Raw genomic sequence first — 8325 nt, 5'->3', positions numbered from 1 at the left:
CTGCAGCTCCCAGCCAGCTCCTGGGCTGCAGGGACCACAGCCTAACAGAGACTGAGCTTTTCTGCAACCAGAGCAAAAACCTCACCCACCCCTATCAAGACTGCATCTCCTGATCTCAGACATCTCTCAAAAAAGCTTATCTTGGCACAGAGCCCTGTCCCTGGACGGATTGGCCTGGTGGTTCATTCCCTGCACAAATCTGGATTCCAGTGTGAATTCATCCAGGTTTAGCTGCCACTGCTGCTCCTCCAGCCCCTTCCCCTGCCACGGGGTGGGTGACACCTTTCCCCTCCCTGCCCCATCCCACTGAGCCCTGTCCCGGCTGGGATGTGCTGCTGGGGGCTCGTTTGGGGCCAGCTCTGGCCCACGGCTGCCTGCTGCTGCTGCAGAGCCAGGAGGAGCCCGAGGCTGCCCTGTTTGCAGCCCGGCAGCTCCAAGGCAGCGCTGAGCCCTGCCCGTGCTGCAGCCCCTATCCATCACCGGAGTAACCTGATAAAGGAGATGGGGAAATGACAGAAACACAGCTCCTTGCCAATATTGCTGCATTTCGTGTGATTAGAACAATCTTCTGTGGAGAAAAGACCACGGCTGTGTGTGGCCTCATCCATTTCCATCCCAAGAGAGCAGCAGGAGCACTGCCCGTGTGCCCTGGTGCTTCCCTGGCTGCACCCAGCCATGGTGGCCTCAGCCACAGCAGCATCCTGAGCCCCTCCAGCCTCCAGGTGCAAGGTCACACGGGTGGCACGAGTGGCAGCAGGTCTCAGCCTGCCCCAGTCACATCCTTCAAGCAGGACAGCAGCTGGCTGTGTTCTAATGACCAGGGACACAGTGGCATCCATGGAGAGAATGGCTAGAAAAGGAGGAGGAGGTGGGAAAAGAGGAGGAGGAAGAGAAAAGAAGAAGAAAAACAGGACAAAATAGAATAGACTTGAAGAAAACCTAAGAGATAAAATAAAAGCCAAGAAATAGAATGAAAAATAAGATAATAAAAACTAAGAAGTAGAATAAGTAAGAGTCCTGCTCTTGAGTTAGACTTAAAACCAAAAAGTTAGCTTTTAATGTGCCTCTTTTTTCTTCCAGCTTCTCCATGTAGCTAAATTTAACTGATTTTGTTCTGCTCCGGTGCTTCTCCCTGATCCCTTTGGCTCTTTAACAAACAGTATCCAAATGTGGATGTTCTTCCCCAAAACACCCGTTCCCTCCTTCACCTGGCCTTCTGTGGCCAAGTGCCTGTGCCATTCTCTGTGTGAGCTCTAAATTCTCCTTCTCTAAAGAGTCCGGCAGAAGAAGAAACCCTCTTCACCCGAGGCCACAGATGCTCCTTCACCCTCAGGCGCTGCTGGGTGTCGTTTGCAGAGGAAATAAGTTTAAACTTTCTTTTTTCCCCAGTTCTGAGCATGGCAGAACAGGGGGTCCCTGTGAGCACCCAGCAGGATGCTGGAATGATGCCCTGGCAGGTTCCAGCTCCCCTGGCACCTCCTGGAGAACCAAACTCACCCCCAGGAGATGGAGCTTCAGGAGCCTCCTGCATCTCCTCGTTCCATAAGTGTAATTACACCCGTGGATTTTTCTCTTTAATCACAGGATGAGCTTTTAAAAGGGAAACAACCGAGTCCAGCAGGTTCTCACTATGGTATTTGCTGGGGGATAATTCAATTATTGTAGAAAATTATTTTAAACATTAAGATGCACAAAGTTCAGTTTCCCCTGTTTCTGTGACTATCACCCAAGCTATTGATAAGATGTCTAAATTTATTGCAGAATAATTCTGCAGGAAAAGAGATAAAAGGTTCCTGAATAAAATATGAGGCGAGAGCTGTAAATTGTAGCAATGCATATCATTTCATTCAAATGTAGGAAGCAATTACCATCTGCTATACTCATCAGTTCCCTCCTTTATGACTTAATTATATGTTTAATGCTATCAGATCAAGGAAAGGGCACAATAGATGAATGAGTGAAAGAAACAGAAAAGATTCAGCAACAAGACAAAAGGCAGATGAAAAGTAACCCAAGAACAGAATTGATTTCATTTGTTGGGAGAGGAGTTAATTTAAATAGTATATTCTATCATCTCCCGTGCTGTACTGAGATAATATAAATCATGTGTTTGTGAATTTGCTTCATACAATTTTAACAAAAGCATTCAAGTTTCTGAAAACCCAGGGTCTGCAGGTTTTGATTTATTTATGAAATGAGTAACATTTACAAAGAAAGAGCAGTGAGTGACACCAGAGCATTTAAATGATTATTAACAGCACTTTGCTGTACAAGTACGAGATGACAGAGGGGAAGACAACGAGCTCAGCTCCAGCCCCTCCTGTCTGGGCTCCAGGACCTGCTGGGATCACCTCCCGTGGACGTGGGGTGGTGAAGGGGCACGGCCACGACAGCCATGGCCACCACGACCATGGCCACCAGAGCCACCAGAGCCACCAGAGCCACCAGAGCCACCAAAGCCACCACAGCCACCACTGCCACCACTGCCACCACAGCCACCACAGCCACAGCCACGACCCCCAGGCCAGAGGGCCAGGGAGGGCACAGGGGGTGGTGGCCCTAAGACCCCCCAGGTCCCTCCACAGGACTGAGCAGCTGCCCTCCCCCAGCTGCTCTGGTTTGATGGTTCTGGATGCGTCCTGGCACAGCTGCTGGCACCCTGCACCTGCATCCTGCACCCCTCACCCAAAACCCTGCAGCCCTGTCAGCTGAGCCTTGTGTTCTGCACCCTGCACCCTGTATCCCTGCACCCTGTATCCCTGCACCTTTTATCCCTGCACCTTTTATCCCTGCATCCTGCACCCTGTATCCCTGCACCCCTGCATCCTGCACCCCTGCATCCTGCACCCCTGCATCCCTCCATTCTGCATCCTGCACCCTTCTGACTACACATGCCCATGGAGGAAGGTAATCATGGAATAATGCAATTTGCTTAAATATCACATGGTGGGGTTAGAGCACAAAAAAGGATGTGGTCTCCTGACAGAGCAGGGTCTTACTGAGGGGTTTGCCCCCACTGAGGGGGGATCACTCCCCTGCAGCAGGGCAGCTGTCACAGGGCTGGACCTGCATCCCTTTGTGGGCACCAACACCAGGGCCTGCCCACACCCCCAGCCACTGGGTGTGCAGGCAGAGATGTGCTGGGAGGTTCCAGGGAAAGAAAGCAGTTTTGTACTAATTCCCTTAATTTATTCACATCAAATGTCAGTGCAGTGTCATATAAAAGTCTTTTATGATTTTAAAACAAATGGTCCCTGAGGCAGGAAAATAGTTATAGTGCCATTTCTAAAATTAATTTAATTCCTGCGGAATAGAAATAAAAAAAGTGCCTGCTCGGTTGCACAAGCATCACAAATAGCACTGGAACATTTCTGGAGAGGCTTTTCAGCTGCACTCACCCAGGCTTTCCCAGCCTTTTTGCCATCCCTGGCACTGGGAGCCTCACGCTGGGCGGGGGTGAGGGCAGGGATCTGGGCACCCTGTGCCAGGGCTCACCTCCTTCACAGGCAGGAATTTCTCCCTAACATCTAACCAAAATCTCCCCTCCTTCATTTTAAAGCCCCTCTCCCTTGTCCTGTCCCAACAGGCCCTGCTAAGGGTTTGTCCCCATCCATTTTACTGTCTCCACGGACACTGGTGCCCATGTTGGTGCCCAAGGGCAGTGCTGCAGAGCACAGAGGTGTGAGATCTCCTGAAAACTGCCGGTATGGATAATTAAAATAAGCCCCAAACACAAGAAATCCTGTTCAGTGACTCAGTCCCACACTCCCCCGCTGCTCCCACACACCTGCTGCTGCTCAGGCAGAAATGAAGCACTTACGGATTTTTCATGCTTTGTGTTTAGGGCTCCACATTTTGTCTCTCCCTCTGCTCATCCAAGGCCACCCCCAGCATGACGGGGTTTGGGAACCTGCCAGAGATGCCTCCAGCTGCCCTGGCCCGCCTGGAGCACCGCAGGCTCGTGCCAGGGAGTGGGGAGGCACAGGCACAGCCTGCAGTGGGGAGCACGGCTTTGTCCCCACCGCACAGGGCACACCCAGCTCTGCCCCCCGGGCTGCACGGGGACCCCTGCACCCCCAGAGCCTGAGACCCTCGCCCAGGCTCCCCCACGCCCCACGGGAGGCCAGGCTGTGCATTGCTGAGGGACAAGGGTGTGTGCAGCCCAGCCTTGCCTGGCTGGAAGAACAGCTCAGGGCTCACCTGCTCACAAAAGCCTTCGGGGAGGATGAGGAAGGAGGGCGGTGCTGTGGAGTGCTGCTGGGCAATGGGTGCTATCAGCCAGCCCGACTGATCCCCAGGTTAAGGTTCTGAGTGAGGGTGTGGAGCACAGTGTCCCCTGACAGAACCCAGCAGCAGCGAGGACGTGGCAAGGCTCCTGATGAGGAACCAGCTCCTGCTAAGGAACCAGCTCCTGATGAGGAACCAGCGAGTCAGTGCTGCTGCCTCGCTGCCCTGCACAGCCCTGGGACAGCGGGGCTGAGCGGGAAACGAGGGGGAGGAAAAGGAATACGGGACTAACCTGGGTGCAGTGAGTGGACAATATGGGAGGTTTGCAGCCCAGAGCCAGGGGATGATGCCCAGGGGGTCCCTGACCCCGCGGGGAGCTGCAGCCCAGGGCCATCCCTGCTCCAAACATCCCCGTGCTCAGCAGACAACTTGACAAATTCGGTTTAACTGTTTTGATGTAATGATGTAATTAGGTAAAAGGGTTCAGCAACCAATTGCATTTCACTAATTTCAACCATCTGCTTCAGCACTTGTTCTGTGTGTGCCAGACTTCAGTGTCTTTGCTCTAATAGTAATTAATGAAACTGTTAATAAGCTACATATATCATATTATGCTGCAATAATTTATCAAAGGATAATATTATGAGACAAATTCTATATAACAATTATAGAAAATGGCTTACATTACCAATGCTGCACACTGCTCACTAGTTTCTTTACTCTTCCCTTCTTAATGAATTCCCTAATTAATTTAATGCATACGATATGCATAATCTGAAATTTAAAAACATCGCTGGGTCAGGTTTTAACCATCCTCTTTTACATGCTGTCTGCTTCTACAAGACACATATTAGCAAAACATGACCTCTATGCAAATCAGGGTGCCCGCTCTGTTGCCGGTGCCGGTGCCGGCAGCGGCGCTGCGGCACGCTCCTGTGCCACGGCAGGGAGCCCAGCAGGGCCACCACGGGCAGCACCCACAGCAAACCCGAACTGCAGCAGCTATTCCAGCCCCTGGCTGTGTAACCAGCCCCGTTCTGGGGAGAGCTGCCCTCACTCACACACCGTGCAAACAGCCATCCAACACCGGGGCTCGCTGCCGCCACCCGGCCCGGGGTAACGAGGCCAGCTTAAAAGTCCAGACACCTTCCAAAACAGAAATGCCAGCTGCAGTCTCTTCAGCTCCAGATTTTTAAGCATCCAGCATACAACTGCACAGCATTTCCCAGCTTTCTGCCTCTACAGCTTTGGGGTTTTCCTGCAGAACATGACCGCAAACTCTTCTTCCAAAGGTTCAATTTTCAATCCCCTCTGGCTTCCAGAACAACACCACACACCCCAGCGGGACAGGGTACTCCAGCTTCAGTGTTTCCTTCAGTGGGACAGTGGAAGGTGTCCCTGCCCATGGCAGGGTGTGGAACTGGATGAGTTTTTATGTCCCTCCCAACCCAAACCATTCTGAGATTCTTGTGCTCCGTGGAAGAAATACGATTTACCAAGCTAGCCAGGCTTTGGCAAGAGATCCTTCCCTCACGAATTCTTTTTGGACAATGTATTATTTACACTGCTAAAATATTATCCAGAGACCTAGAGTGAGTGATATTAACATTTCCTTATCTTCTGGGACACTTCTGGCTGAAAAAGTGTTGAGTTTTCATCTTTCAGCAAGCTTGCTTCCGCTCTTTCCATCTGACGCGTCAGATTATTTTAATGATGGAATACTTGATTAAATTAATTCCTCCCTACAAAAGCAGCTGTCTTGTGTCATGGAATCTGTTCAGCTATCTGGAACACTGGCACTTGCCAGGGAGGAGAGCCAAAGCGCAGTGTGGGGAGGGAGTGCCTGACCACACCGAGATGGCAGTGACTCTGTCACAGCGCGTAAGGCTGAGGCTCAGCGGGGACACCCGGGTCTCCCCCTGCCCTGCAGGGCTGGATCTTGTGCCCAGGGATTCGGGAAGAGGCTGCTGGCCTGTCCCGCTGGCAGAGGAAGACACTTCCAGCAGCTCCAGGGGTCACCACATGCTGCCATGTCCCTGTGTGGGTGCTGTGCCCGGGGCTGAGCCCAAGAACACGGCCCAGGGTGTGCTGGCAGGGCCCAGCAGTGGGATCAGCCATGCCCCAGGGAGGGTCAGCACCAGCAGGGGGAAAAACCAGATGAAAAAGGAAAAATTGTGCCAGCATGGTGAATGAAGCACAGACCGTGTGCGTCAAACTTTTATTTCTAAACAAACGGAATTGTTCCATTTAAGTTCATCTCTTGCTCACTGTCAAGCTGATGCTCTTTTTTTTTTTTCCTTTTAGAGAGTTTTTTGCAATCTTATCCTTCCCCCCTGCTTACTGAGAGTCCTCAAGCACCATCCACACATGCAAATCCTCCGAAATCAGAACTGCCTGCCACGTCTGAAGGAGTTTGCTTGGCAAAGAAAAGCCTTGGAAAAACAACAGAATGGCCATTTCCTTTGTTTTCCATCACACAACATAACCATAGGCTGGGTTTTGATATTGTTAATTTTGTGAAGTATGAATATTAATGTAATTTTTCCCACTTATTTCTTTTCAATATTCATACGCACTGCAGTGGGTTGGAGCCCTTTATTTAACAAAATCTCCTGCTTTGGGATTTGGAAACAGTGCATTGCTATTAAATTTATTAATACCAGAGAACTCTAGGAGAGCTTAAGCCAAGTTTAGTAAAGCTGCAAAACACCAGCTCAGTTTTTTTTTTCTTTCACTCAGGTGCCAGTATCCCGAGTTCTCGGAGCTGCTGCCCACAGCTGACCCCACAGCTCCTTGCCCTGGCCGTGCCCGGTGCCCCGGCGGTGCCCGTGTCCCCAGGCACTCTCCCTGGCCGGAGCCGCTGCCCTGCCCTGGCCGCTGGGGTCCCGGCAGCTCAGCAGCCAGTGCCTGCGGTGACAGACCCCGCTGCTGTGGGGTGGCAAAGACTCTCCGAGGTGTTCCCATTCCCGAGGGATGCGTTGCTCTCTCGGTGCTGTCGCCTCATGGGGCTCCGCCGTGGCTGTGCCAGCACTGCCAGGACAGCCAGGACAGCCTGGAGAGCACCACAGCCAGTGCAGCCTGGCCTGCCAGGACAGCCAGCGCACACGGCACAGCTGGCACAGCCAGGACAGCGAGCACAGCCTGCCCTGCCGGCAAAACCTGCCACGTCCCGGCCGGGGAGCAGGAGCCCGAACGGGAGCAGGAGGGTGTTCCCCGCCGGTTCCTTCCTTGGCGCTGTCGGGCTCGGCCCACCGGAGGCTGCCGTGTCCGCCAGCGTGGCTCCCGCGCCCTGTAATTGAGCGGGATGTGAACACACCCACGTCCTCAGCCGCGGCTCAACCACCGACCGCCGCCAGCTGCCACGTGGAGCAGCGACACGCACGGCCCCCGAGCCACGGCCCCCCAGCCACGGCCCCCCAGCCACGGCCCCCGCCAGCTGCCACGTGGAGCAGCGACACGCACGGCCCCACACCCGCGGCCCCCGAGCCACGGCCCCCGAGCCACGGCCCCCGAGCCACGGCCCCCCGAGCCACGGCCCCCCAGCCACGGCCCCCCAGCCACGGCGGGGACCCCCGAGGCACGGACCCGGGCAGAGAGCCCCCAGCCCCATCAGTGATCCCCACCACTGATCCCGGGATGTGCCCCCAGCCCCATCACTGACCCCGGGATGTGCCCCCAGCCCCACCACTGACCCCGGGATGTCCCCCCTAGCCACACCCCCGTGCCCCGGTCTGGCACAGCCCCGCTGCCCCCGGGGTGTCCGGCCGGGGCCGGGCGGGTCCCGGATCGGTCCCGGATCGGGTTCCAGCGCGGGCGGGTCTCGGTGCGGGGCGGGGCGGGTCAGCCTCGTCCCGGCCCATCCCCATCCCTGTCCCGGCCCCATCCCCATCCCCGTCCCTGGTCCCAGCCCTATCCCCGGCCCGCCTCCCGCTCCGCCGGCCCGGGGCTCCCGCGCCCGCCCGGGATGAGCGGGCTGCGGCGGCTGTTCCGCGGCAGCGGGCGGGCCCTGGCCTTCGTGTTCGCCGCCTCGGTGGCCTGGCTGCTGCTCGACATGGCCGCGCTCCGCCTCTCGCTCGGCGAGGCGGGCGGGCGGCTGCT

The sequence above is a fragment of the Passer montanus genome, unplaced genomic scaffold (genome assembly GCF_014805655.1).
Source record: "Passer montanus isolate IOZ18808 unplaced genomic scaffold, ASM1480565v1 scaffold128, whole genome shotgun sequence".
Lineage (NCBI taxonomy): Eukaryota > Metazoa > Chordata > Aves > Passeriformes > Passeridae > Passer > Passer montanus.
The sequence above is the reverse complement of the archived record's forward strand: the minus strand, read 5'-3'. Positions refer to the sequence as shown.